General features: G+C 35.9%; 1 protein-coding gene and 1 long non-coding RNA gene across 3 annotated transcripts in view; both read left to right on the top strand.

Annotated features, from left to right (window-relative positions):
* LOC120424580 (uncharacterized protein DDB_G0283357-like) overlaps positions 1-27,100 on the top strand; it is a 334,472-nt gene that overhangs the window by 184,137 nt on the left and 123,235 nt on the right. The window lies entirely within an intron of this gene.
* LOC120424581 (uncharacterized) lies at positions 21,761-23,456 on the top strand. The gene is made up of 4 exons (XR_005606394.2): positions 21,761-22,178; positions 22,233-22,316; positions 22,376-22,446; positions 22,510-23,456. It is a non-coding gene; the product is annotated as an uncharacterized LOC120424581 (long non-coding RNA).

The raw sequence follows: 27,100 nt of genomic DNA, 5'->3' as shown, positions 1-27,100 counted from the left end.
AGATCGATGGAGTAAGCTCACCTTAAGCATGAGATTTCTTGGTTAGGGAGAAAAAAATCTCTGTAAAAGTAATTGGATCGTGGCTTGCATGTGTGGAGCATTTTGATTTTGTGGGATAATTAAATCATTTCTTCGTAAATTATTTTTTTGGTTCAAACTTCTTTCAACGTATTGATTGCGGAAATATGACGAGCGTTCCTTTATTTAAACAAAAAAGATTTAAGATATACCTTTGCAAGATTTTCAGCTCTTTGTATCAAAATTACATTGATTTTTGTAGAATCAAGAGTTATATTTTAAAAGGAAAAAAACGCCTATTTAAATCATTCTAAATTTTACCGAGATAATTGCGAGTTGAAAAATGAAAGCTTATTGAATAACAACTCTATAGCTTTTTGAACATATTTTTAAAGGAGTGCTTTTCCTTCGTGAAGATTATTTTTAAATAGCAAACATTTGAATATTTAAAAACTAACTTAATCCACCAATGTGGTTGATGCCTTCCTCACTTTTTACCAACAATGGATAATAAGAGTGGTTTGAACATAATTTTCAGCTATTTTTTTAGATCCAGAAAAAAGTACATAGATATCACTTAAGTAGTCATAACTCGAGACAGGGTTGCCAGATCTTCAATGTTTTGTACTCGTTGGAAAGGTCTTTTGATTACCTAACCAACGATGGGTTGGATGATGGATCCGGACATGGATTTCATACATTTAAGTGAGATCTGGCTTCAAAAAGGTACATACATATCGCTTAAGTGGTCATAACTCGAGACAGGTTGCCAGATCTTCAATATTTTAGACTCGTTGGAAAGATCTTTCAATTACCTATCCAACGATGGGTTGGATGATGGATCCAGAAATGGATTTCATACATTTAAGTGAGATCTGGCTTCAAAAAAGTACATAAATATCACTTAAGTGGTCGTAACTCGAGACCGGGTTGCCAGATCTTCAATGTTGTGGACTCGTTGGAAAGGTCTCTCGATTACCTAACCAACGATTGGTCGGATGATGGATCCGGACATCGTTTACATGCATATAAATGAGATCCGGATATATGTAAAAACACATTTTTATACATAACTTTTGAACTAGTTATCGAAACATCAAACAATTCAATAGCGATGTATGGGACCCTATACCAAGTCGATTGCAACTGGTTTGGCTAAAATCGGTTCAGCCAGTGCTGAGAAAACTCAGTGAGAATTTTGGTCACATACATACATACACACCCACACACACCCACACACACACATACACACACACACACATACACACACACACACACACACACACACACACACACACACACACACACACACACACACACACACACACACACACACACACACACACACACACACACACACACATACACACACACAGAAATTTGTTCAGTTTTCGATTCTGAGTCGATATGTATACATGAAGGTGGGTCTTCGAGCTTTCAATAAAAAGTTCATTTTTAGAGCAGGATTATAGCCTTACCTCAGTGAGGAAGGCAAAAGGTTCCCATTTATCTTTAAAAATCATTCTAAATTTTACCGTGATAATTGCGAGTTGAAAAATTAAAGCTTATTGAATAACAACTTTATAGCTTTTTGAACATATTTTTAAAGGAGTGCTTTTCCTTCGTGAAGATTATTTCTAAATAGCAAACATTTGAATATTAAAAAACAAACTTAATCCACCAATGTGGTTGATGCCTTCCTCACTTTTTACCAACAATGGGTAATATGAGTGGTTTGAACATAAATTTCATCTATTTTTTTAGATCCAGAAAAAAGTACATAGATATAACTTAAGTCGTAATAACTCGAGACAGGGTTGCCAGAGCTTCAATGTTTTGGACTCGTTGGAAAGGTCTTAAAATTACCTAACCAACGATGGGTTGGATGATGGATCCGGACATCGTTTACATGCATATAATTGAGATCCGGATATATGTGAAAACACATTTTTATGCATAACTTTTGAACTACTTATTAAAACTTCAAACAATTCAACAGTGATGTATGGGACCCTAAACTAAGTCAAATGCAACTGGTTCGATCAAAATTGGTTCATACATACACACACACACATACACACACAGACATTTGTTCAGTTTTCGATTCTGAGTTGATATGTACACATGAAAGTGGGTCTTCGAGCTTTCAATAAAAAGTTCATTTTTAGAGCAGGATTATAGCTCAGTGAGGAAGGCAAAAAGGTTTAAATGCCTGAAACTTGAAAACGATGCACCTTATCAAAATTGTGTATAGTTGTTTTCGATTAAAAACACAACTCGACATTTTTGAAGTTGATGTCAGTAAACGCCTTAGTTTCATCAAGGTATGATAGATTTGGGCTCCCTGAACACGCTCCAATCGACAGAATTGAATTATAGTAAATTCCCTGCAAAAACATGAAATTGTAAATTTGGGTCTAAATGTTAAACAACCATGCGTTTCCTCATATAAGCAACCATGCGCACCCCCTTATTTTTGCTACCCCCATAGATGAACGTGGGTGCGCATGGTTGCTTAAGATAATTCCATAGTATTTGTTCCCAAATTTACAATTTTATTTATTGGCAGGGAATCCACTGAAATTCAATTCTTCCCATTGGAGCGTGTTCAGGGAGCCCAAATCTATCATGCTTTGACAAAACTGAGGCGTTTACTGACATCAACTTCAAAAATGTCGAGTTGTGAAATTTGATTTGCATCTTAAAATGGTTTTTGAAATTATGTTTTAAGTGTTTTGATTTTTTTTCCAAAAATCTGAATTTTTAAATTGATAATTTGTTGTCTCAAGTAAGAGATTATGCATCATCCAAAAATCTAGCGCTAAATCCTAAGTCAAAATTTAATAAAATTGTTTTCAGAATTCAACTTTCAGTGATAAAAAATCAAATAAGAAATCTGGATGTTTTTTAAATGCTTTCTCAAGCATCATTGTTCTAACTGATTTAGTAAAATTTTGGTTTAATAAATTTATTTGTACATGCATTTGTTTGTTTTAAAGTAAAAATTATGCTACCTATTAATTTGAACAACCAAACCAGTTACTTAAAGTCAGATTGTCTAGTTACTGAAAGTATTTTCTAGAAAACATTTATGTTTCGGAAAATCTCTTAATAATATGAAAACATGAAATTATCATGCGATTATTTGTCTAGGTGAATCAATAAAATTAATTAATAAAATGTCTCACTTTTAAGAACCATAAACTGGGGTGACATTGATAGACCAGGGTAGCTTTGACAGAAATTTAAATCAGCCACGTTTTTGCTACATCAAATCGTTAAAATTCAGTGGAAATATCTGCTTTAATCCACAAAAATGGCCTATTTTTTTTTTCAATTCAAATTTTACAAACAATTATTTTATCGTAGAACTCTCAGTATGACTTCAATGTAATTTATTGCCACACCACAATGCATTGGTTTGAGAAAACAAGAAAGGGGAAAGGGCAGTTAGTGCTTGAGGTTTTGCAGTTTTTGACATTCAATGGTTTAAAGATTGGGAAAGTTTGCTCAGCGAAGGGATTTGTAGATATGGGCTATCTCTTTCTCTTATTTCCAAGAAGATTGATTAGTTGTTTCGGTGTAACTTTATATTTTCCTGAATTCGATATTCTTTAAAGTTGAACGCAAGATTTTAGAAAATCCTAATTGAAATTGATAAATTGTCTTACCTGCAGGGAACAATTTTTCCTTTTATAAATCTCGTTTGACGCTGAAAGTCGTGGTGCGATAACGAAAAAAGTGACTGAAACGGTCGACGTGGCCAGCTAAGGGATTTGGGGGTGACAAAGATTAAGATTACTGCTGGGAATAGAGACGTCTACTTGAAAGAACTTTTCAAGGATTTAATATTATTGAAGATTTAAGATTGAGATTTTGAGATCAAAATGATAAAAATCAAAATGATAAATAAAAAAGAGATGACACTATTATACTAAAGCTCATCCAGCTGGAGCAAATTTCTGTCAAGTGCCACGAAACGTGGAAATCTTCCAGAAGCATGCCCTAATTCCAAGAGTAGCAGAGAGATTCGTTAAGCTGATTGATGTGTGTTTTCCAGCTGCAAATCCGATTAAGGTTACGTAGAGGGAAAATCCGCGGAATGCTTTCGAGGGTAAAATGATGACAACAATCTGTTGTTGTTCCGGCAATCAACGCTCAAGTTGGGTGGAAGTTCACCCTGGTTTAAGTAACACTAGAATAGAAATAGTCTTCAAATCATCGAAAAATAACAAAAACTTCACCAGGAAGCTTGGAACTCAATAAGCATATTAAATGTTTTTCCCAAACAAAAAGAAACTTTGCCGGGCCAAATCAGTATGCAAGCCCTCTTGCGGTTGGCTAAAACCGTCAACCAACTTCCGCGCTAAAACTCTAGCTCTGAAATCGAAGCTAGAAAGTTTTTCATCCTCCCCACACCACAGATATCTTCAAAAGACAACAGGCGCGGAATCCCCCCCCCCCCCTCCCACGGAGAAGTCAATCAATAGCGCTGAGAGTTTTCCAGGCTGTGGCTGAGGGAAGAAAACTTTTGTTCCAGGCAAGGTGACACACCCGCATGACTTTGGCAATTCTTCCGGAAAGAGAATTGACGATTGAGTGCATGTGTGTGGAGGGGAAAAGTTTCCTTTGGAGGCGAGCGTATATGGTGAAATTTAGAAAAATAAAATCGGTGGTTAAGAAGTGGGTGACACCTGGTGTGAGGTGTTTTAATCGGTTCCAGATGTCTCGCTCAACTGTTTATCTTTTGGCAACAAGTTCTATGATTTATTTGCTTTGAAAGTTCAATATAAAGAATAAATCGATACGTTGAAGCATCTTTTTTGTTCAATTAATTTAAATATCAAACTTCTTAAAGTTCCGATTAAAAATAATATTTTTTGGAAATGTTTTTCGAAAGTTATTTGAATTCATTAGTTAAAGTACAAAAGTTTTGCGAGTAACTCGTTTTGAAGATCTACCAAACTTGCTTATGAATCCTGAGCTTTGAAAATCTGGCAACCCTATTATGGACATTTTTCTACTGTAGACAAGTTTATCAAACTATTCAAGGTGTGTTTTCGAGAAACTGATAAAAAAAATCTATTATTTCTTTACAATCTTTTCATTTTATTTTCAGAATGCAATTATTTATTTAAAATGCCTTACAATATTGTTGTTTAAAAGGTAGCTTAAAAAAAAAAAGCTTCGGTATCTACGAATCAAAAATTCTTGGTTTCCTAAAATATAACATAATCGAAAGTTAAAACAATTCAATTAAGTAAAATAAACTTTTATAAACAAAAATTAAAAAGAAAAATCGGATTTTTTCGAATAAAAAAACTTTAAAAGTTCCTACAATTTTACCGAAGTGTTTTTGTTGTTCGTTTCAAAAAACTATTTTTAAATCCTGTTTTGAAATGAAAAAAATATGCATAAATATAATGAGTATCGTAATTTTATTCCATTTTATTTTAAAATGGGAGATAATTTCACACTAGTTTTACTACTAACTTGAAAATCAAACGAATAATTTCCGAGAAATGTACGGCCTGTTTTCTAGAAATATTGTTTGGATGGGTGCTTTTTCTTCTTGGAATATTTATGGATTTCAAAAAATAAAACAAAAATATTTTAAATTAATAATGTCTATACTTTGATTACGGTTTAAATTATTTAACAAAAAACTGAAATGGGATTAACGATTATAAATATGATTTTTCTTCTGAAAATTAATTGTGGTGTGACCAAATGTTTGATTTTTTGTCAAAAAAAGATGATTCCGACATCAGATTTTGCACCATTCAAACTCTAGCGCATAATATTCATATAAATTGAATGATGTAAGGTGAATTTAAATATCAATCAAGTTATTAATTTTGGTGTAAAAGATTTTTTGAATAGTTCTAATCGAAACCTACAAATTTGCTGAAGACACCAGGTACAGATTTTCGAAATTTTATGGGGAAAACAATTGTTGATTTAAAATTGCTTTTTTTTGACAATGTTTCATCCAAATTAAAAAAAAAACAAATAATGAAGAATCTTGATTATTTCTGCGAATTTCTGAGGATTTACTTTCTTATTTTGTAAACAAGGCTCAATATACTTTTTGGCATAAATTTAAATGTTCAATTTTTCGACGCTGTCGTGCTATCTTGTCGCACGTCGCTTTTTGGCGTTATGAGAAAATCGCGTTTCAATGGTTGACCTTGAATGAACAAAAAATAGAGCACGTAACGTTTTATTTGGTTGAGCGTTCTGTGCATTGTCCGAAAGTTTGGATGAATTTCGGTTGCCGAAGTCCCGAGTTATAATTACAAATGTTTGCGGTAGTCGGGCATGTACGTGTGTCAAACGCATTCTGACCTGAAATCCCTTTGACCAGTTGTCGCTTTTACAGCAATTTTCAGGGTTTATCAAGATAGCACGATTGAATCTTCTCACGTATGAAGAGTGAAAACAATTCACGGAGTTTTTTTCGGTTTTTATTTAATATCTCAGGATTGAAATCGAATTTTGGGAATCTGTGAAGGATAAAAGGTGAGGCATAGTGAGCTGCACAAATTGGCGTTTTTAACTCAAATTGGCTCAAAATACACGTGTGACAAGATAGCACAACAACGACGATTTTCAGAACTTTTATTTTTCAGAAAATTCCCTTTAGCCCAAAATTAGCCATTTTGCTTCTAAACATAAAAAAATTAGTAATAAAAATAAGTAATTTAAGAATTAATTTTCAATCACAAAAAAAATTCATCGTGCTTCTTTTTTTCTAAACAGTTTTTATCAATCCATAAAACACTCCAAATTGATCAAAAAGACCCTTTGCAAAATTTTACCGATATGATATAACCAGTCCACATAATTTTATGAAGTCTTGTATGGAAAAAAAAACTCCTTCATACCATAAAGACAAGGTATACTTAATGTTAATATATAAACATTAGGATGTAACAAAAATGACTTTTTGGCGGGCATTCAGAGGTTTGTTCCGGTGGGCATACTGAGCCTAAATCCCAAATATGAGCTTGATTGGACGTAACAGGAGCTGGCGCTCTGCCCTTCAATTTTAAATGGGATTTAACCCGTAAAAAAAGATTTTTTCAAAAATGTCACTTTTTGAGGCATTTTGGCCACCAATGCGTTTACCAAAAACATCACTGGCGTGTAGGCCAGATCCTTGGTATATATAACATTGAAGTTTGGAGCATCCTGGAGCTCGGTACAGACCTTCAAAGTTTGGCATTTTTTCGAAAAATCGGTCCCAGCAAAATCAAATGGCGTCTCGGGCGTCGCGAGGTGCGACGCATATCTTTTTTGCCGGGGCCGATTTTTCGAAAAAATGCCAAACTTTGAAGGTTTGTACCGAGCTCCAGGGTGCTCCAAACTTCAATGTTATATATACCAAAAGACGCGCAAGGATCTGGCCTACACGCCAGTGATGTTTTTGGTAAACGCATTGGTGGCCAAAATGCCTCAAAAAGTGACATTTTTGAAAAAATCTTTTTTTACGGGTTAAATCCCATTTAAAATTGAAGGGCAGAGCGCCAGCTCCTGTTACGTCCAATCAAGCTCATATTTGGGATTTAGGTTCAGTATGCCCACCGGAATAAACCCCTGAATGCCCGCCAAAAAGTCATTTTTGTTACATCCTAATAAACATCATAAAATTCGAATGAAAAAAAAAATAATAATAAAACCTTTTATGTGTCGAAACATGTATGTGAAACACAATTATTATTTTAAAAATAATATTTTTGGTTTCTGTCCGAAAATATTTTTTGAGTTTTAATTTTAAAATGATGACCTTTTTTTGGTATGATGGTAAAAAAATAATATTTCAATTCAATTGCTTTTGGTTTTTTTTAAATGTCAAGGTTAAATTATCAATGGCATACTTTCTTTCTTGCATCTTATTCACTTTTTTTGAATTTTCTAATTGCTTGTGCCACAACCACTTTTCCTACCTGCCAGTCATCACTTCACCACCGCAACACTGATTAATCGCGCGTCCATGAGCAAGAACAGCTCGCGTAATGCTTTCTGGAATGAGATGAAAAGCTTCACCCAGGTGGAAAATCCTTTTCTCTGGCCACCATCAGTTTCGTTTCCGCATTCAAAGGCTCTCGTTTCGGTAAGTAGACCAAATATGGCCACCACGGAAACCAAAACCCCAAGCCAGTAGCAGCTGAGTTGTCTCAAATGAGTAAAGCAGAGAGAGCAAGATGAGCCTTTCTTATCACTTTTTTTTCTTCTTCACTGAGATGAATGTTTGTGCAGCTTCATCATCTCGTATTCATTACCACCCCCCGGTAGTGGGTGGTTGACAGAACCGGCTGGTACCTGTCGTTTCTACACCTAGCAGATAAATCGGGTCACAAAGCACTTTGGAAAATTAAAACTACACGAGGACGGTGTGTTTGTGTGTGCAAGAGGTTTTTGCTCCTTTTTTTCGGCACCCCAAATAGATCTGCCATGCAGTGAACCACGTTGCCTTTCTCCCTCTACCTTTTATCAAACTAAATGAGCAGCCGCAGCTGTTTGGTACCTTTTTTTCGGGGGTTTAATTTTCGCCTTTTTCGAGGACAAATCCATTGTCTTAATTGTGAAAGCAAGCAAGATTACTCCAATCTCAATCTCGCTTAATCAACCCCCGAAAATGGCAGGCCCGGAAAATCTTTCCGCAACTGAATGCACACAGCCTGAAAGTGCTCAAGAAACCCAGCCAGAATGTTCAGCAAAAGATTCATTGGCCTAATTGTTTCGATTGTTTTGCATCAGGAGCTTAAGAATGTGTGCTATTCTTATGTGTTTCAGTAACAAAGTAAATTTGTGTCAAAATATCATCAGTTGGAATTCTCCAACACGTTTAAACCGTTAAAAAATACCTCTCATAGTTTGGGTAAAGGGTATCGAGACTTATTAAAACAGATAATGTATATACAAAATTTATATTTCCTATAAGTTATGCAAACTGTATTTTTCAATCATGTGAACTTATTTTATTGTTTCCGTAAAAAGAATTTTCTTTGAAAGCATAATGATTTAGTGTAGAAAGAAAAATCAAACAAAATTGCTGAGAAAAGAACAAGACGTGTTTTTTATAACAAACTTTTGAGGAAAAAATAGTCATCGCTACTTTCAAATGTGTCTCATAGGACATAATACCTAGAGTTTTTTTTTTTTTTGAAAAGGTCCTATAAACAAAATTTCAATTTTTGCTTTTTAGGTGTTTTAAGAACCGCCTTGAGTCAGGGGTATTCAAAAACACCCAAAAAGCAAAAAGTGAAAATTTTGTTTATAGGACCTTTTAAAAAAAAACTCGAGAATATTCTCTCTTTTCCAATGCTTCAAACAGCGAAGTGTTTCATTGAGTCATTTCTGAGATATCTACTTTTTTTGTTTTAAAATTCCTTCATTATTTATTGGAAACTTTTTAGTAACAGTTCTGGAAGCCTGTTAAATTATGTATGTTTTATGTGTCATTTACTGGTCAAAATGCGCAAAAAGACAAGAGACCTCTTTGTAGAAGGTTACACTAAAAAAATATATGTGTTGATCGAATTTTTGAATATGTGAGATTTATTCAGAAAATATTATGATGAAACCGCATTAAAATATGATTTTTAAAAGAATTAATAGATTATTACATCAGAGAGAGAGTTCGGCAGCATTGTTGTCTTCGGTCGCGTCTTTGTTTCACCGGAAATAAGTTTAACTTTTTTGTGTTGTTTTTTGGGAGTTTTCAAGCCAGATATTTCAATAATACGGGAGATAGTAATAAAAGCTAATGGGGGATAGTGAAGTTTTTGTGAAATAGCCGGTTTTTATGTGTTTTCGAGCGATTTTTTTTTCGTTTTGTGTGAATAGATTAGATTAGATTAGAATTAATAGATTTTTACATCATTTTTAAGTACAAATATCACCCATCTGCTCTTATTTAGCTTGGATTAAGCTGAAACAAGCAATTTTTTTCAAGGTTTAAGATTGTTAAGGGTATAAAGGTAATTCTCTACCAACTCACACGAAATCGGGAAAAGTTGCCCCGACCCCTCTTCGATTTGCGTGAAACGTTGTCCTAAGAGGTAACTTTTGTCCCTGATCATGAATCCGAGGTCCTTTTTTAGAATATTTCGTGACGGAGAGGCGGTATGACCCCTTACATTTTTGAACATGCGAAAAAAAGACATGTTTTTCAATAATTTGCAGCCAGAAATGATGATGAGATGGAAATTTGGTGTCAAAGGGACTTTTTTTGTAAAATTGGACGCTCGATTTTATGGCGTACTCAAAATTCCGAAAAAAACGTTTTTTTTTTCATCGAAAAACACTCTGCCACTTTCCGTTACTCAATCTTTATGTTTATTTGCAAGGTTATTTTTTGTGTCTAAATATTTTGATATTGAAACAAAAGGGGGTTGCTTGGGGACCATCCATATACCACTTGGACACATTTTTGGAAATCTCAGCCCCCCCCCCCCCTGGCAAATGTTCATACAAAACAAAAGGTTTTTGTATGGAGTTTGGACAATCGCCATACCCCCTCCCCCTCCACTATAGTGTCCACGTGGTTTATGGATGGTCCCTTGTAACCATCACGAGTTTGCGTTTCTCTTTGTTTCCTCTTTCGTGACTGTCACGGGTGACCATGAACGGCCATGATCAACGACGACCAGCTTTTTCAAAACTTTTTTAATTTGTAAAATCGCGATTACAAATATTACGTCCAGAGATTTTCGGGATTTCAGACCCCCCACCCCTCCCCCTGTCACGTACTTTTCCTATACCTATTACATAAGCTGTCAAAAACCTCAGACCCCCCCCCCCATTCATGGACGTTATTTTTGAACGAACCCTTATGCAGCAACTCCCCACGAAAACAGCATGATTCGAAAACCCGATTTAATATCACAAGAGGTGAAATAGAGCCTTTCTTAAAAAATGATGAAACTCCGACAAATATATTGATGCAATTACCACCCAGTGAGAATTTGACATAAAGCTTAGAAACTTTTAAGGCTTAACCTCCAATGCCATTTTTTTTTAATTTCAAAGGTACATTATGGGTCGCAAGATATTTAAATTTGATTAAGAAAAACATATTGGATTGACATTATTAGAAAAAAATAAAGGGTACTCAGTCTTTAATGTTAGTCTATGATTAACTTAAAAAATATGCATCGATATTGCACTTTGTCGATCTATTATGAGAAGCCAGAAAGAAAAGTTTCACGTGCAGCGTAAATGTGCTGGCGTTTATGCTTCGACTTGACGACTTGTCGATCTTTCGAACCAGAACGAGCCGGGACTTCGGATTAGATGTTCAGTATATGATTTTGTATAAAACCAAAAATTTTATAGGAAAAAATAGGGTAAAAATAATAATAATATATCTCTGGAAATAAATTTCGGAAAAGCTTCAAATTTTGGGCCCTAGCAGTTTATGGCGCATGTTTTCGAATGGCTTTTTTTTGGAAACTGAATTCTTTTAATTTTATAGTGTTATCTGTAAAATAGTCCAAAAAATACCTCTTAAAATAGCTTTGACCACATTTACTGGTCAAAAATTGTGAATCGAAAAATAAAATGTTCGTCTCCGACCTCACGGCTACAAATCTGAAATATGAAAATTGTGGGTTTCACGAGCGGTTTTCCAATGATGGACGACACGAATTTTTAAGAGCGGATACAAACATCGCTCAAGTATTTCAGAAAAATAACTCTCAAAAGCAGACTTTGAGTTCCGGGTTTCGGACCAAAATTCAATCGAAAGAGCGCATCTAAACCTTAAATTTAGTAATAGGATTTTTTCCTGGGACGATTCCTCGCCGTGCAAGAATTTTTTAAGATTTCTGAGAAAATCGTTTTTCCAAAAGCAAACCTTAAACCTTTCTTTTGTAAGAAAGGCAAAAAAAGCTCTCCGACCGGGCTCAAATTTTTCCTGGGGGTTCCTTGGCCAAAATAATTAGACCCGTATTTCAGCGATGACCTATACATGTTAGGGTACCAAAAGTTGCGTATTTCAATTATTTATTATTTTTCTTTGGTCCCGAGACCTTCTAAAGAGCATTTTAAGCTTTCATTTGACTTTTTCAAATGTTAGGCTAGATATTTGAAACTTTTAATTATTTTTCCTTAAAAGCCTGTCTAATACCCTTTCGTTTGCGCTCAAAACAGCTAAAATCGGTTGAAATGGTGCGGAGTTATAGTTTTTTGAAAAATGTGGTTTTTGCAAAAATCGACGAAAATTGCCATTTTTCGGACCTCCCTAATGGCCAAACAAAAAAATACGGGTCTAATTATTTCAGCCAAGGAACCCCCAGAAAAATTTTGAGCCCGATCGGAGAACTTTTTTTTCGAATCATGCTGTTTTGAGGGGAATTGCTGTATGTTTATATATCAAACTTTTTGTCATTGTCTGCTCTGCCACTTTGTTCATGGATGGTTCCCTAGAAATATAGTTGCTTTGGCTCAACCATCGTGAATTTCCAGTTCAGTTAAAGTGGAAAATCAATAGTTTTATTCAATTTCCACATGTAAATCTTATTTACTCGTATCAACCTCTGCCACTTTCTTCGCTCTCAGTGAAACATTGATATCCTGTGATCCTTTGGCATTTGTGCTTCTTTTTTTTCCATAGGAATTCCAATTGTCGAACCAGTTGCTTCGCTTCCTTTGGAAAAGAAAAATATCCTCCAGTCGATTGAAGTTTTCCCGAGAGCGCGCGTCGTGTTTTCTTTCCATTTTTGCCCACCACCACCCCCGAGATAAGCCAACTTTCTTCGTTTATTTCCCCGGAATTGACTGATCAAATAGACACAAACAGATAGCTCTAGCGTGGAGGCTGCTGCTGCTGCCATTTGATATAAACATCAAACTGAGCTTATCGCAGCGCTTCGACATGTGCACGTCCGTGGACGACCATCTCCGGGATCCATAATCTGGACCAAATCTGAGCATCGGGAAGCGTTGAAAGTCACTAAATCAGCAACCGTTGCCATGTGTTTGGTGGGCACAGTAAAAAATATTTGTTTTGACGGATTTTAGTTGATTTTTTTAAGGAGTACAACATTGGTTTAAAACTGTGACAAAAATAGCACATGAAATTTATCAGTATATTTTTCCAAGTGTCCTTCATCTGCTGGAATGCTTGCGAAATGCACTAAACCCCCGCAGGAAGATTCCTAGCCAGCGGCAGCGCCGTCAATTCCGAAAATTTCCAATAAATCTCAATAAACTTCTGCTAGTACTTTTCTGGCTTTTCATCTTCAGGCGGCCGGATGGGTCTTATCGTCATCATGAAGATGGGTGCCATGACGCACAAATCCATACAAATATACATGAATGCATAAGAGTGTGCATTTTGATCATTGATTTTTTCAAACGGTTTCAATCTTTAGGTCATACCTAAATGCTCACTGAGTTAAAAAGTAAAAATCTTTGAAAGCCCTTATGCTACAGATTCTGGTAATTAAGTTAGGGGCAATTTTAACAATTATTAACAATTGAATTAAAATAAAATAATAATCCATGTTTTATTTGACATTGTCATTCTATTTAAAGAGCCAACTACAAGTTTCGAACAGATTGTTTTTAAGAAATCCAAAACAAAAGCTCAACTGCCTGGAAACCCCGAAATCCACTTCCGGACAACTGGATTTGACAAGCTGGATCAAGCCTCCCCCGCCGTAAGATTCCGATCCATAAATTCGTTAGCCTCATCTGCACAACTACATCAACACATTTCGTCCTGTTTTCCTTCCCTCCCTCGAGCTTTAAATCCTGCAAGCTGTAAACCCATCGCTGCTTCACAGTTAAAAAATTCTGGGAAAAACGATTTCTTTTGTTGCAGTTTTGCCAAAATTCACAAATTTTCTGAAGAAAATTGTCACTTTTTGGCCACATTTTGTCATGCAACTTTTCCAAAACTTTTTTATTTGTGTCCGACATCTGCCGTCCAGCGAGCTCATTTGCACAAATTTCCCATTAAAATGTGCATGTAATTTATAACCCTGGGTGTTCTTTTTCAATTTTCGACCCTTTTTTTTTGTTTGCTTCTACTGCTGAGCTGCTGCTATTTGGTTGCAAATAACAGCTTGCAATGAACACGTTTCGGTGAAATGTTGCAATCGAGCGGTGAAAAAAAATCGCCCCACTCGAAATAAAACTAAAGTGTGGGGAAAAAAAGTGGTGCAAATTGGGAAAATACGACCAGCCATAATCAGCGGGTGGGAGGGGGATTCGTCGAGGCTTCGAAATGTGTTTCAATTATTTTTAAGTTGGCTTGCAGGCTGGGGGGAAGTGACAATAACAATAATAAACAAATTTAAGCTCTTCAACGCCCACGGATAAGTTTCCCTCCCCGGCTGCTCACCCCTTCTGCCCACGTGTACCCAAAATTCGTGCAAGAAAGCTTTTAGGTAGATTTTTTTGTTTTCAATTTGTGCACGAAACACGCACGAGAGAGAGTGAGGGCTTCAGATGGGTGGAAAGTTTGGCACGTGTTGCAATTTTTTAGCATATTTTCAGCTTTTTTGTGTTTGGTGCTTGATTTTTGAAAGTTGTTTTTTAACAGAATTGGCCCTTGTTTTGACAATCAAAAAAAAAAAAAACAAAGAATATAAAAAAACAAAAATACAAAAATACAAAAATACAAAAATAAAAAAATACAAAAATACAAAAATACAAAAATACAAAAATACAAAAATACAAAAATACAAAAATACAAAAATACAAAAATACAAAAATACAAAAATACAAAAATACAAAAATACAAAAATACAAAAATACAAAAATACAAAAATACAAAAATACAAAAATACAAAAATACAAAAATACAAAAATACAAAAATACAAAAAACTAGCGAAGAAAATTTGAAGCACCTGTTATGTAGTGAAGGCAGTGGCAGTTGAACGATCTGAAATGCTTTAAATTATAATTTAAATCAACTAAATAAACTTTTGAGAAAAACAATAAACTTAGGCCAAGGCTTGATACCGACACCACTCCTGATGACCTAATTGATTCCAGAAACTTCAAACAACACCTGTACGATGCCCCTTTGTGAGAGAAGGCTCCCGAACAATCTCTAATGCAATAACGAGAAAAGTTAGCGCCGCCCTGGACCTGGAGTCCAATTAAAGTGGATCATCACTGCCAGCCTGGATGGTCGCTGATGGTGCTGCTGTTTCCCCCTTAACTAGGATTAGTGTGCACACGCTAATCAATTAAAGTCAAAAGTCGTCTCCTACGGCGTCGTCCTGTGATGGATCTTGGCTCAAATTCGAGCGGGGCAAGTCCCCTTATTTTGGTGGAATTCCAACCTAGTTTTGCAAGCCAACTTGGCCGGAAATGGCAGCAGCTACCTTCGTCAACGAAATCGCTGACACAAAAGCGAACGCGCCAGGCAGAGATCAAGTGAGTGCGATAATCTTTTGAGATGTCGTCGAGGACTCACAGCTTCCGAAGGATGGAAGGACACGGTTGCGAGGATGGCTTCTTGACGCGACGAACCTGCTCGAACTAGCTCTAGCTCCCACAGGATAATCTTGATTAGGGCGGAAAAGGTGAGCCTGATGAGATAACTAGCGGCGGGCGAGATATGCCCAACCAGGGCGTCTGTAGGTTGGGGACTGCGAGGACTCGTTGGACAGGACTTGCCGGCGAGAGGTGCTGACGTTGAAATTCAATTATCATAAAATCAATATTAGCATTGGCGACGGTGGTGAACCTTGTCATCAGATGTGGCGAGGGTAAACATTTCCGCGCGTGTGAACACACACACATACTCATAGACATGGACACATGGACACATGATCACAAGTATATTTGTGTGGGACATGTTATGAAAGAAAAGGGAGTGTTAGTGTTCGTTGGATAGATGCTTCGGTCGATGACTGTTGAGGTAAGGAAAAAAGGTCCTAATTTTGTAGGTTTATAACTTTTAGACATAGACATGGACACATTTTATCTTTTTCACTATTATAGAGTGACTCAAAAAAGTAACTCCTTCATTAACGTTTGGAATAGTTTGTAAAATGTTCAGCAATTCCTCACATCGCTTTTTAATCAAATTTTCACTATCATAAATATCACGACTTCAAGATATGATTTTTAAAATAACAAGTGCTTCCAATTTTTAAATTTTTGATCGAAACAGCTGTACTGCCGTTGAACACTCATGCTCAAACTTAATCCACTTCAACGAACTATCTTTAGGGTTAACTTTACGCAGTTAGCCTGGCCGTTTAGAAGGATGGTGGAAGTAATCCCACCAATATTCTCCAGGATACTTCCTAAAAGATGGCTGCACCGGGGTTAGGTTAGGTTAGGTTAGGTTAGGTTAGGTTAGGTTAGGTTAGGTTAGGTTAGGTTAGGTTAGGTTAGGTTAGGTTAGGTTAGGTTAGGTTAGGTTAGGTTAGGTTAGGTTAGGTTAGGTTAGGTCAGAAGAAAGTTAGAAGAAAGTTAGAAGAAAGCTAGAAGAAAGCTAGAAGATGAATATTGCATACGGTAGCCTACAGAAATTATTTAAAACATGCACAAATCTTCCTTTTATAATTTTGTCACATTTACCCCTCCTCCTGCTACCGTCGCAAGTTTCCCTGCGCAGAACTTAATTAACGAAATGTTTATCGGTTTGGCAACGTTCCTGCCAGAGCACACACCCAAAAAAAAACCTAATTATAAAAAGACAACCACTTCTCGTTTTAAAACCCTTGCTCGCAAGTGCCAGTAAAAACTATCAGCACTTTGGCCAATTTTCAGGCCGTTACAAACCAACCGAAAAAAAAAAACAAAACTAAACTGACGGGAGTGTCCTGTAGGGAGGGGGGGGGGGGTGGTTCCACCGGATTAAATTACCTAAAAACCGGACATCACCCGGACACTGATGTTAACTGGCTGACCCAGATTGAGGTAGTTTCAAACAGAGAAAAAACGGAGGGATTTTAGGACCATCCTTATCACGTAATCCGGTCCAGCTAACCAAGTAGCAGTAGCAGCTTTTCCAACCAGCCAGTGTTGCCAGGAAATCACGTTCGACAAACAGACAGCCCGGTGGAGAAAGGGGATGGGAAAAGGGGTTCCAAATGGACAACGTAATGCAACGTCACTTTTTGCCGGTTAAGGCTTAATTTCGGTTTCAAGGATTACGTAGTCATGGTGAACACTTATAAATGTTTTTATTGTTAAATTTTTTCAAACCTTTTCGCAATTCCAGCTGTACTAATTTTGATCTTCCAGATTGTTGTTAATTGAAATTAACGCAAGGGCCTGGAACTCCCGCCCAACTTTGAACACGACGAGGTTCATCAATTTTCATTACCACTCTGCTGACACGATGACATCTGTTGCGTTTCACTCTCTGAAAAGTTTTCCCATAGAATTCCCCAGCAGGAGTGTGGTTGGGTTTACACACCGAAAGCGAGCACCTATGTGTTTTGCGACTAATTAAATTAGGATGGCAATTTATCTTTTGTGGACTAAACTGCTTCGAGTCGACCTGTCGTCATCGTCAACCCGGTGCTGGCGTTTGTGCAGGCCCTGTCACCAGGGGGGGGGGCTCAGGGTTTCGTCAAATGGGGTGTATTTTCGACGCTGGAATCCGGTTTAGAACTGAGAAGGATGTGACTTGGTCATAAATCATTCTTGGTTTGGTTTCATAAAGGGTAAAATGCATTAAATTACGAACATAGTTGCATTACAACTACAACAAAATAAAAACAAATTAACAAATGACTTTTTAAATATTTTATGATGCTCCCCGAATTCCGGAAATTTATTGTTATTTTTTTCTTTGGCTTGAACTCTGTGAAAGGCAAAAAAGCCATTTTGTGACATTGTTTCCCCTTACAATTTTGGCAGCTGTCTATAAAAAACAGTACGTAAATATTTGAAAATCTGTATCTTTTGGAGGAATTTTCTGATCGATTTGGTGTCTTCGGCAAAGGTTACTTTTTGCGTTTCAATAAAAACATTGTTACTTTCTAAAAAAAACCTGGCAGAGTTAGAAAAAACTTTAAAATGAAAAATGTCGTTCTTAAGAAAAAAAATACCCTTCTGGGTCAATGTAGATTCGAAAAGCACATTAAATTTCCCTTAAAATTACATGTTCCAAAAAGATTTACAGTCGAGCAATGGAAAATGGCAGAATTTTTAAAACTTTTTTAGTGTTTTTCCGATGAAAACACGTTTTTTTCTGAATTATGAGTACGCCATCAAGTCGGGCGTCTAATTTTACATAAAAGTCCCTTTGACACCAAAATTCCATCTCATCACCGTTTCAGGCTGCAAATTATTGGTTTGAGGTTTCAAAAAAAGTGTCCATGTGGATTATGGATGGTCCCTGATTGATAGTTGCAATACAAACGAAATAAATTTGAATACATTTTACATAAACACGTTTTTTCATGAAAATTTTGAAAGTATGCCATATACTATAAATTATTTTTAAAGGGCTGATATTTTGACAAAATTGGTCACAGCTCAGATTTTGCGGATTGTTCATTAACTGACGTTTTAGTATTTGTATTTAGCTTTGTCAAACTGGTCATGTCTGTGACATAAGCTCGTTTTTTTTTATTTGGGCCGTATGCTTTACTTTAACCCTTTTAGGCCTAAATTGTTTAGTTTTAACATTTTTTTCCAGTTAATCATGTGAAAATAATTTTTAAGAAAATTATAGGCTAGTTTTGGTAATTTAGATTTTTGGGTCATATACTACTAATCAGGTCTGCAGCAAGGGTTACGATAAAGAACATTACGCAAAACTTTATTTATGTATGTTTTTCAAAAGTGATTTCAACGAATAATACTTCTCAAGCAAAGGGATGAATTATTTAAACATTTCTTATTGCTAAACCTCTTTTCTGCCCACCATTGAAAAAACGGCTAATATCCACTTTTGGCAAAAACGAGATATTAGCACCAGGTGGTAGAGGACGTTCCAACGCATCTTCTGGACCTTGAATTTTACTGAAATAGTGTTTAGACTTGGCTGCCGATGCGAAAAACCAAACGGCTAATATGCCACTCTTATGGGAAATTGCCTTGACGGAGATTTTGAGACAAACACTAAAACGCGTTTTTCTCGAAATACTTGATTTGGCATAATAGCCGAATTTTCAATTATGGGCAGTTTTGAGCTCAATAAATTTTCGAAAAACAAATGCAATGAAGGAATTCATGATGTTAAGAAATACCTGCAAATCGAGCTTGTATTTTGTTTTTCATCGCCACTGCCCTGTTTTTACTCTTTTCATCAAAATGGTTCGATTCGATCACTGCGTTACCTTAGCCCCTCCAAAAAAAAATCAAACTTTTTCGCGAACATGAACCATTTGATGTGATATATTTGCGCATAAAACAAAAACAAACATCTCCAACCGTATCGATTTCGGCAGCCAATTTGTCCAATCTGTGTGCTGTGTGTGTGAGCCTTCCCGGGCAATTTCCATCATTTGAAAGAGAGGCAATAACCCTGCTTTTCCACTTTCTGTTTGCTTGCCATTTTACAGAGCAAAAAGGGAAAAGTGCCGCGCGAGTTGCGTCAATATTTCCCTTTCCGGGGAAATGGGTACAGAAAATCAGTGCCGAGATGTTGAAAGCGCCTGGGAAGGGGAAATTTTGCATTTTGCAACAGGTCGATGAGGCCAGTCCGTTTGCCTGCGATGTCCATAGTTAGAGAAAGTCCCGATGTTATCGTATGCTAGGATCAATTTAAATTGATATTTATGTATAATTCAAGATTCTGTTCCAGTTGGCAGAAAATTCCGCAACAAAATGGGCAATTGTCGAAGCTTATCATTCAATCGCAACGATTATTGGAGGGGCATAAATTTTTTTAAATTTCAATTTCAATCAGCCATTTGAGGGATCTGCACAGCAGGGATTGAGCACCCTTTTGCCATGTTCTGCTGATTCTTAAGGGAAATACGTGTGTGTGCTCAGCCAACCTGTGCATTCCGAGGATTTTCCCATTTTCCCGGGAAAGGTCCCAGCAGGGAAAATGTGGAAAACCTCGCCACACAAGAGATTTTCTGCGGTGGGAATTGAATGGCTAAGTACCATTAATGGAAAATCGGAATTAAGAGTGGATTGGCTTGGGTTGACACACAAACACACTCACACGCACACATATGCAAGTTGATGAATAAAATATCACGTGCGGGGATTTCCAATTAGGCCAAATTAAATTCATTACTTCGTGGAAGCATGGAGCGAAACTGTTTATGAACATGCATGGTTGCATCAATATTGTTGAGTTTTATGCATCATAAGAGTACCATTTTGCCAATTAATAAGTGATTAGTAGGGTGCCCAGAATATGGGATTTTTTTTCAAAACCTCGCTCCACAAGCTGAATATCGTCCTTGGGCAATTTTAGGACTGTGGGTCAAATATGAGCAAAATTGGTCAACATTTTCCCGTTGATACTCGAAGGTGAAGTTTGTATGTGAAAAATCGAAAAAATGTATGGGAAATCCCATTTTCTTACGGTTTGGTCTGCACGGTGCACTACTTCCATCCAAATGTTCCCTAAAGTGAGATCTCATTGAAAATTTAATGCTCTACAATTTTGTAGAACATACCAAAGCTATAAAACTCGATCCTGAAAAGTTATTAGCGATTTAAAAAAGTCATTTTTGTATGAAAAATATTTTTTTCACCAACTTTAGGCTCGGGTATCAATGGGTTAATCTCAACCAATTTAGCTCGAAATTTGGACAGATGCTTAAAATAACCCAATAAACCGTTTTCTGGTTGTGGAGCAGGGGGTCATTTTTTCTGGGCACCCTAGTGATTAGTGATTAATTCATACGCAAACTTTTGATTACTTTACAAAGTTCGAACAATCCTCCACATCTCACTTTGAAAGGTCGCAACTTCAATCGACCCAACTATTGAACCCATTTTTGGCGAGGTGATGGCAGCAAACATCCGTTCCTCACCTGGCTCTAAGCTAAAGGATTAGTTGGGGACCAACACACACACACACACACACACACACACACACACACACACACACAGCTTCCACTATCGTCACTTTCATTATCCTTGGCAGAGGCACACACAACCATGAAGCATTCTGCTTCCTTCTCTCCATCATCCCTGTAGCAGTCGAGAAGGATCACACGCGAAAACTTCAAAAACGCTTTCGCGCCTCGGTAAAACAAAGGATTTTCCTGCCTTGATTTCAACCACCCACTGACTAAGAGGGGGAAGGAAAAGCGATTGTTCTCGCGGCTCTGTGAGCTCCATGGCACGACAGCAGTGGGCTGGCGACGTGTACAAGCTTAATCCCTTTTAAGATGATTAAATCATGCTGCTTGAAGGGAAATTTAAAGGTATGAGGAGGGAAAAGGAAAACGGGTTTTCCCTCTGTAAGTATGCTTGGTGCGCCTTTACTACCTCCTTTCGGTACTTTAGAATCAACTATAAAGTGAGTAACGTTGCTGCTCGAGTGATTAAGACTAAAGAAGATGGACTGGAAGGTTTAGTAACGTGGGCCTACAATAACGGTCAAAATTATGGACGAATTCTCAAATCGAATGCCAATTTCAATTTGATGATTTTAGTCATTTATCATTTATCATTTATCATTTATCATTTATCATTTATCATTTATCATTTATCATTTATCATTTATCATTTATCATTTATCATTTATCATTTGTAACCCTTAACTACCCCATTAGAAATTATTATGCCTCAATCGTGGTTTTTTGCTAATCATAAAAGCTTTTACATTTGAGAGCGCCATCTCTTACCGAGTAGAGGAAGCAATTGTGGTTCATTTCTTTTCATTTCGGCACTCACGATCGAGATCTCATTACCCTGGCCGTGGCTATCCGTAAAATTGTTAAAAGATGGGCAAAGCGTGTCTTAAACCAAAATTTGGTGCAATAGAAAAATGGGAAAGAAACGGGAAAACCCGATCGTATCCACTCAATGTGTGTGATAAGGATGCCCCTATTGATTGCCATATGAGAAAAGGAGATGTAATGACGATTCTATCACACGGATGTCGTTCGTGTAGCAAGAATTTGCTGTAGAAATGTTCTACATCGGGGATTAGAATATTCAAGTGGAGACTGTTGGCCAGTTAAGTTCAGCGGATGCAAGTCAGTGAAAGTGTGATTAGTGGTGCGACTAGTGGTGCGATTAAAGTCAATCTATAGTGAGTTTTTTGATTGACAGACTTAGGAATTTCTTCTAAACTAATATTTTTTAGCATTTTTTGTATAAGTTCGTGAGCCGCAACGTTACATTAGGTTCGCAAGTGGTTAGCACGTGCTTTCTGCTGACCAAGGTCAAAGTAAGAATTCCTAAATTATAGTAAAAGCATAAACTAAATTGAATTGTGTTCAAATATAGGGCTTAGCTAATTTCAAGCTTTTGAAGTCGCACACCGATCAATAAAATCTAGTTCGCAGAAAAAAGATCAGGTAGCAGCGCTGGCTAAACGATTGTAAACTGCTAGAAAGTGAGATTACTTTACTGTTGAACAGGCGAAAACCCACTGTTCAACGTGGGAGCGAGTCTGGAGCGGTTTCTGGAGCGGCGCGAGACCGAATTCGCGGCTCGAAACATCCGTTCGAGGTTAGGTTGAACCACCCTAACCACGTGACTGGGCGTCACTCATTGGGAAAACCGACGCCACCCCGTAGTGAACGCTGGGATCTCCACAAAAACATCGCGCGAAGCAAGCACCCGACGCTCGCAAGCAACTGGAGCGCACCTCGTGGCGGTGCTACAAACTAACGCACTGCTCGACCGGAAGTGTGTCTCCGCTACGTCAATCGCCAACCTCCAAAAGTGTGGTGAAAAACGTCGCCGCGGGAGTGTCCGTGCTGTTGGATTACGCACGCGCGTGGTGAGTCCACATGGTCGACCGACCGTACGCGTGAACGTGGGACTACGCGAAAACTGTCTACAACGAACCTGTTCCTGCTTCCTGCCCTACCATTCCTGCCAGCCAGCTGAATCGCGGTGGAACCAAGGTCAAGGTCAGATCTGCACTTTTTAACCTGATTTTAAACTGAGCTCGAAGAAAACCCCTGTAAGAGAGAAGAAACGTGACGTCACACAAGCAAAGCTTAGGGCCCCAAATACACGGAAATACAAGCAAATTTGAGTCTTTTCGCATATAAGCTGGCTTGTGTTTAATGGATTGAGCTGTGTCACGTTCTTTGCTTGGGTTGGGAGAATTAGTTGAACCTTCTTGCGCCGGTAGAACTTTTGTTTAATCCTTTTCTTTGCGGTAAATCAATACAATAGTAGTTTAGTTTTGGGAAACGGATAAGCCACTTGGAAGTGTCATGTGATCTCGGATTTTTTGCCCTATTAACCCGCCCTGTGAGAGAGCCTCAAGCCGGGACTCGAAACACGCTTCAGCAACCTCTTCTTGGAAGAGTGGCGCTTAAGTTGCTGCTAGTTTGAGCGCAAAAGAATTCGTTACACATTTATCATTTATCATTTATCATTTATCATTTATCATTTATCATTTATCATTTATCATTTATCATTTATCATTTATCATTTATCATTTATCATTTATCATTTATCATTTATCATTTATCATTTATCATTTATCATTTATCATTTATCATTTATCATTTATCATTTATCATTTATCATTTATCATTTATCATTTATCATTTATCATTTATCATTTATCATTTATCATTTATCATTTATCATTTATCATTTATCATTTATCATTTATCATTTATCATTTATCATTTATCATTTATCATTTATCATTTATCATTTATCATTTATCATTTATCATTTATCATTTATCATTCCTTGCAATTTTAGTAAGTTTTTTTCCTATCTTTTTCTTACTTTCGGTAACCCCTTAACTACAAGCAACAATTGTTCCAAAATGGATTATGATGTAACACACAGCTGAAAGGAACTCCAAAACTCTGTTATGTATTCCAAAAGAACTTATTGTATATTGATAATTCACCAATAAAATCGAATTGAATTGAATTGAATCATTTATCATTTATCATTTATCATTTATCATTTATCATTTATCATTTATCATTTATCATTTATCATTTATCATTTATCATTTATCATTTATCATTTATCATTTATCATTTATCATTTATCATTTATCATTTATCATTTATCATTTATCATTTATCATTTATCATTTATCATTTATCATTTATCATTTATCATTTATCATTTATCATTTATCATTTATCATTTATCATTTATCATTTATCATTTATCATTTATCATTTATCATTTATCATTTATCATTTATCATTTATCATTTATCATTTATCATTTATCATTTATCATTTATCATTTATCATTTATCATTTATCATTTATCATTTATCATTTATCATTTATCATTTATCATTTATCATTTATCATTTATCATTTATCATTTATCATTTATCATTTATCATTTATCATTTATCATTTATCATTTATCATTTATCATTTATCATTTATCATTTATCATTTATCATTTATCATTTATCATTTATCGTTTATCGGTTTCTCGTTGTCAGAATGAGCTCAAATTTGGAATTTAGCCCTGTGTTTCAGGGAGTGGTACCTGGATTTGGACCACCCTACTGTCCATACAAAAAGGCTGTTAAAATATTCTACTTTGTGTTTGATTCAGTAGGGGTGCCACCTCAGGATAATCTTAGGAATTTGTATTCACCTGGATAACAAGAGAAAAAGCCGATTTTTTTCTCAATTCTCAAGATAGTGTTTAATTATTAATTTGCGACCACTTTTTGTAAAAAATAAAAGAAGTGCCTCTATCTTTTATGATCTATAACACAAAACAAGCCAAACAAAACCTTATTCTTCCTTCTGCTTTCTAAACAAAAGTTGTAGGAAAAAGCCTTTTAAAAAACACATAATTCGGATTTGCCTATTTTAGGGTAACTTCCTTAACCTGATACAAAGTGTTGTACTAACAGGCTATCGTTTCCAACAACAATTGCAACTATAAACGTTAAATTCGATACTAAAATATTGAAAATTGAATATTGAACGCAGAATCCTAAAACACTATATGTGTTTTGCTCAGAATAAAAAAAAGGATAGATGAAAAGGCATTTGGATTGGATATTTTTTTAAATTTATGAATTTAGAAGTTTATAAATTCATAAGTACAACTATAAAAAATCTAAATTCTAAAAAAAAAAATGAAGTTCAGAAATCTGATTATGCTAAACCAACAAAAATCACTGAATCCAAAGGTTAAAAATTTCTAATACTTTTTTTTCATAAAATTATTTTTATTAGGTCCTTTTCGGTACTGAGACCTGGTTAGGTCCGAGTCGGCTTTTGTAATTAAATTTGACTTAAAACTAATAGTAATTACAGAGGATCTTGTGTGTAAATGTAAGTGGAAGGGGAGCCGATTACCCGCGGCCTACTCGGGGTCAGTAGAGAAGGAATTGTTGTTAAAAGACAAGGCGTGGGAAGGGAAGGAATTTTCAATACTTATGAAGCTAATCAATTCAAAAATACAAATATTTATATTATTTTTTTTTTCCTAAAATTTTGATTCAGGAATCAAAAAATAAAGTAATTTAAAAATTTAAGAATAAAAAAGTTCAACAATACGAATATTAAAAAAAACCATAAACATTCAACTAAAACATTGAAATATATATTTCGAAAAATTGACAAATACAACTCAGAAACTTATAAAATCGAAAATGCTAATATTTAATAACAAGCAAATTTAAATTAATTGAATAAATTTAAATATTATACATATTTAATTTCTTATTTTAAAATTTAGATTTTTTAATATTGATTTTTAATATTTTTTTTAAATTTTAAAGGCTTGTTAACCCTCTATAACCCAACCCCGCCTTTAGACGGGCTTCGATTTGAAAAATCGCCAAAAATCCATTTTCAACCAATTTTTGATCATTAAAAAGCATTGCACAGTGGTCCATATCGCAAAATTAAGTGGAAAATGGATTTTCCGAAAAATGGTTAAGTTTTGGAGCTTTGGTGTCTTCAGAAGAGTTGTTGCAAATGGAAAGGGGCAACTTTTGGTTTGGTTGAAAATTAGGGTGGTTCACTATTAGGGTGATTTTGAAAATCTAACTTTTCAGGAATATTTTTGGGAATTTTTTTGTCTTCTAAAAAGTTGTTGGGCTTGCCAATCCAAGCAACTTTGTCCAAGACACCAAAATTTTATCTCGCAATCTACGCCTTCTACGACCAAATTTAGAGAAAGCATCTGAGCAAGCCTTCAAAAATCAGTTTTTTGAACGTAGCAATTCAGGGTTGAGTTTTAGAGAAAAGTGTTTTTCGGGGCACTTTTAGAGCTCTAAAAAACGAACATTTTTATTATCTGACAAGTCAATTTGGACTTAAGGGTCAAAAGTTACAGCCATTTTAATGTAAAAAAGATGCAAATTTAAAACTTGAATATCTCGAAATGGCGCAAGCCAAATTTTAAGCACTAGGTTGCATTTGAAAGAGGAGATCTAGCACTACAAACGCTGAAAAAATCTCAGAGGTGTTTTTCTTTAAACTCGAGATATCTCTTTTTGAAAAAGTCTAATTTTCAAGGGAAAACCATATGGGACCACCCTAACGAAATTCGAAAATTTTCCAAATATATGTTTTCCATGTAACTTTGCCCGCTGAATCTGAATCTGCCCTCAAAATTGAGCCAAAGTGTCGAAAAATCGAGTTTTGGTCTGATTTTTTGAAGGCTTGCTCAGATGCTTTCTCTAAATTTGGTCGTAGAAGGCGTAGATTGCGAGATAAAATTTTGGTGTCTTCGACAAAGTTGCTTGGATTGGCAAGCCCAAAAACTTTTAAGAAGACAAAAAAATTCCCAAAAATATTCCTGGAAAGTTAGATTTTCAAAATCACCCTAATAGTGAACCACCCTAATTTTCAACCAAACCAAAAGTTGCCCCTTTCCATTTGCAACAACTCTTCTGAAGACACCAAAGCTCCAAAACTTAACCATTTTTCGGAAAATCCATTTTCCACTTAATTTTGCGGTCTGGACCACTGTGCATTGGAAAGAAGAACTCTTAAAATTTTAGAAAATGTATGGTTTGGAAGTTTTACTTGTTTA

This window comes from Culex pipiens, chromosome 1, assembly GCF_016801865.2.
Source record: "Culex pipiens pallens isolate TS chromosome 1, TS_CPP_V2, whole genome shotgun sequence".
Taxonomy (NCBI): domain Eukaryota; kingdom Metazoa; phylum Arthropoda; class Insecta; order Diptera; family Culicidae; genus Culex; species Culex pipiens.
Note: the sequence above shows the minus strand (reverse complement) of the source record. Positions and strands in the feature narration are given on the sequence as shown.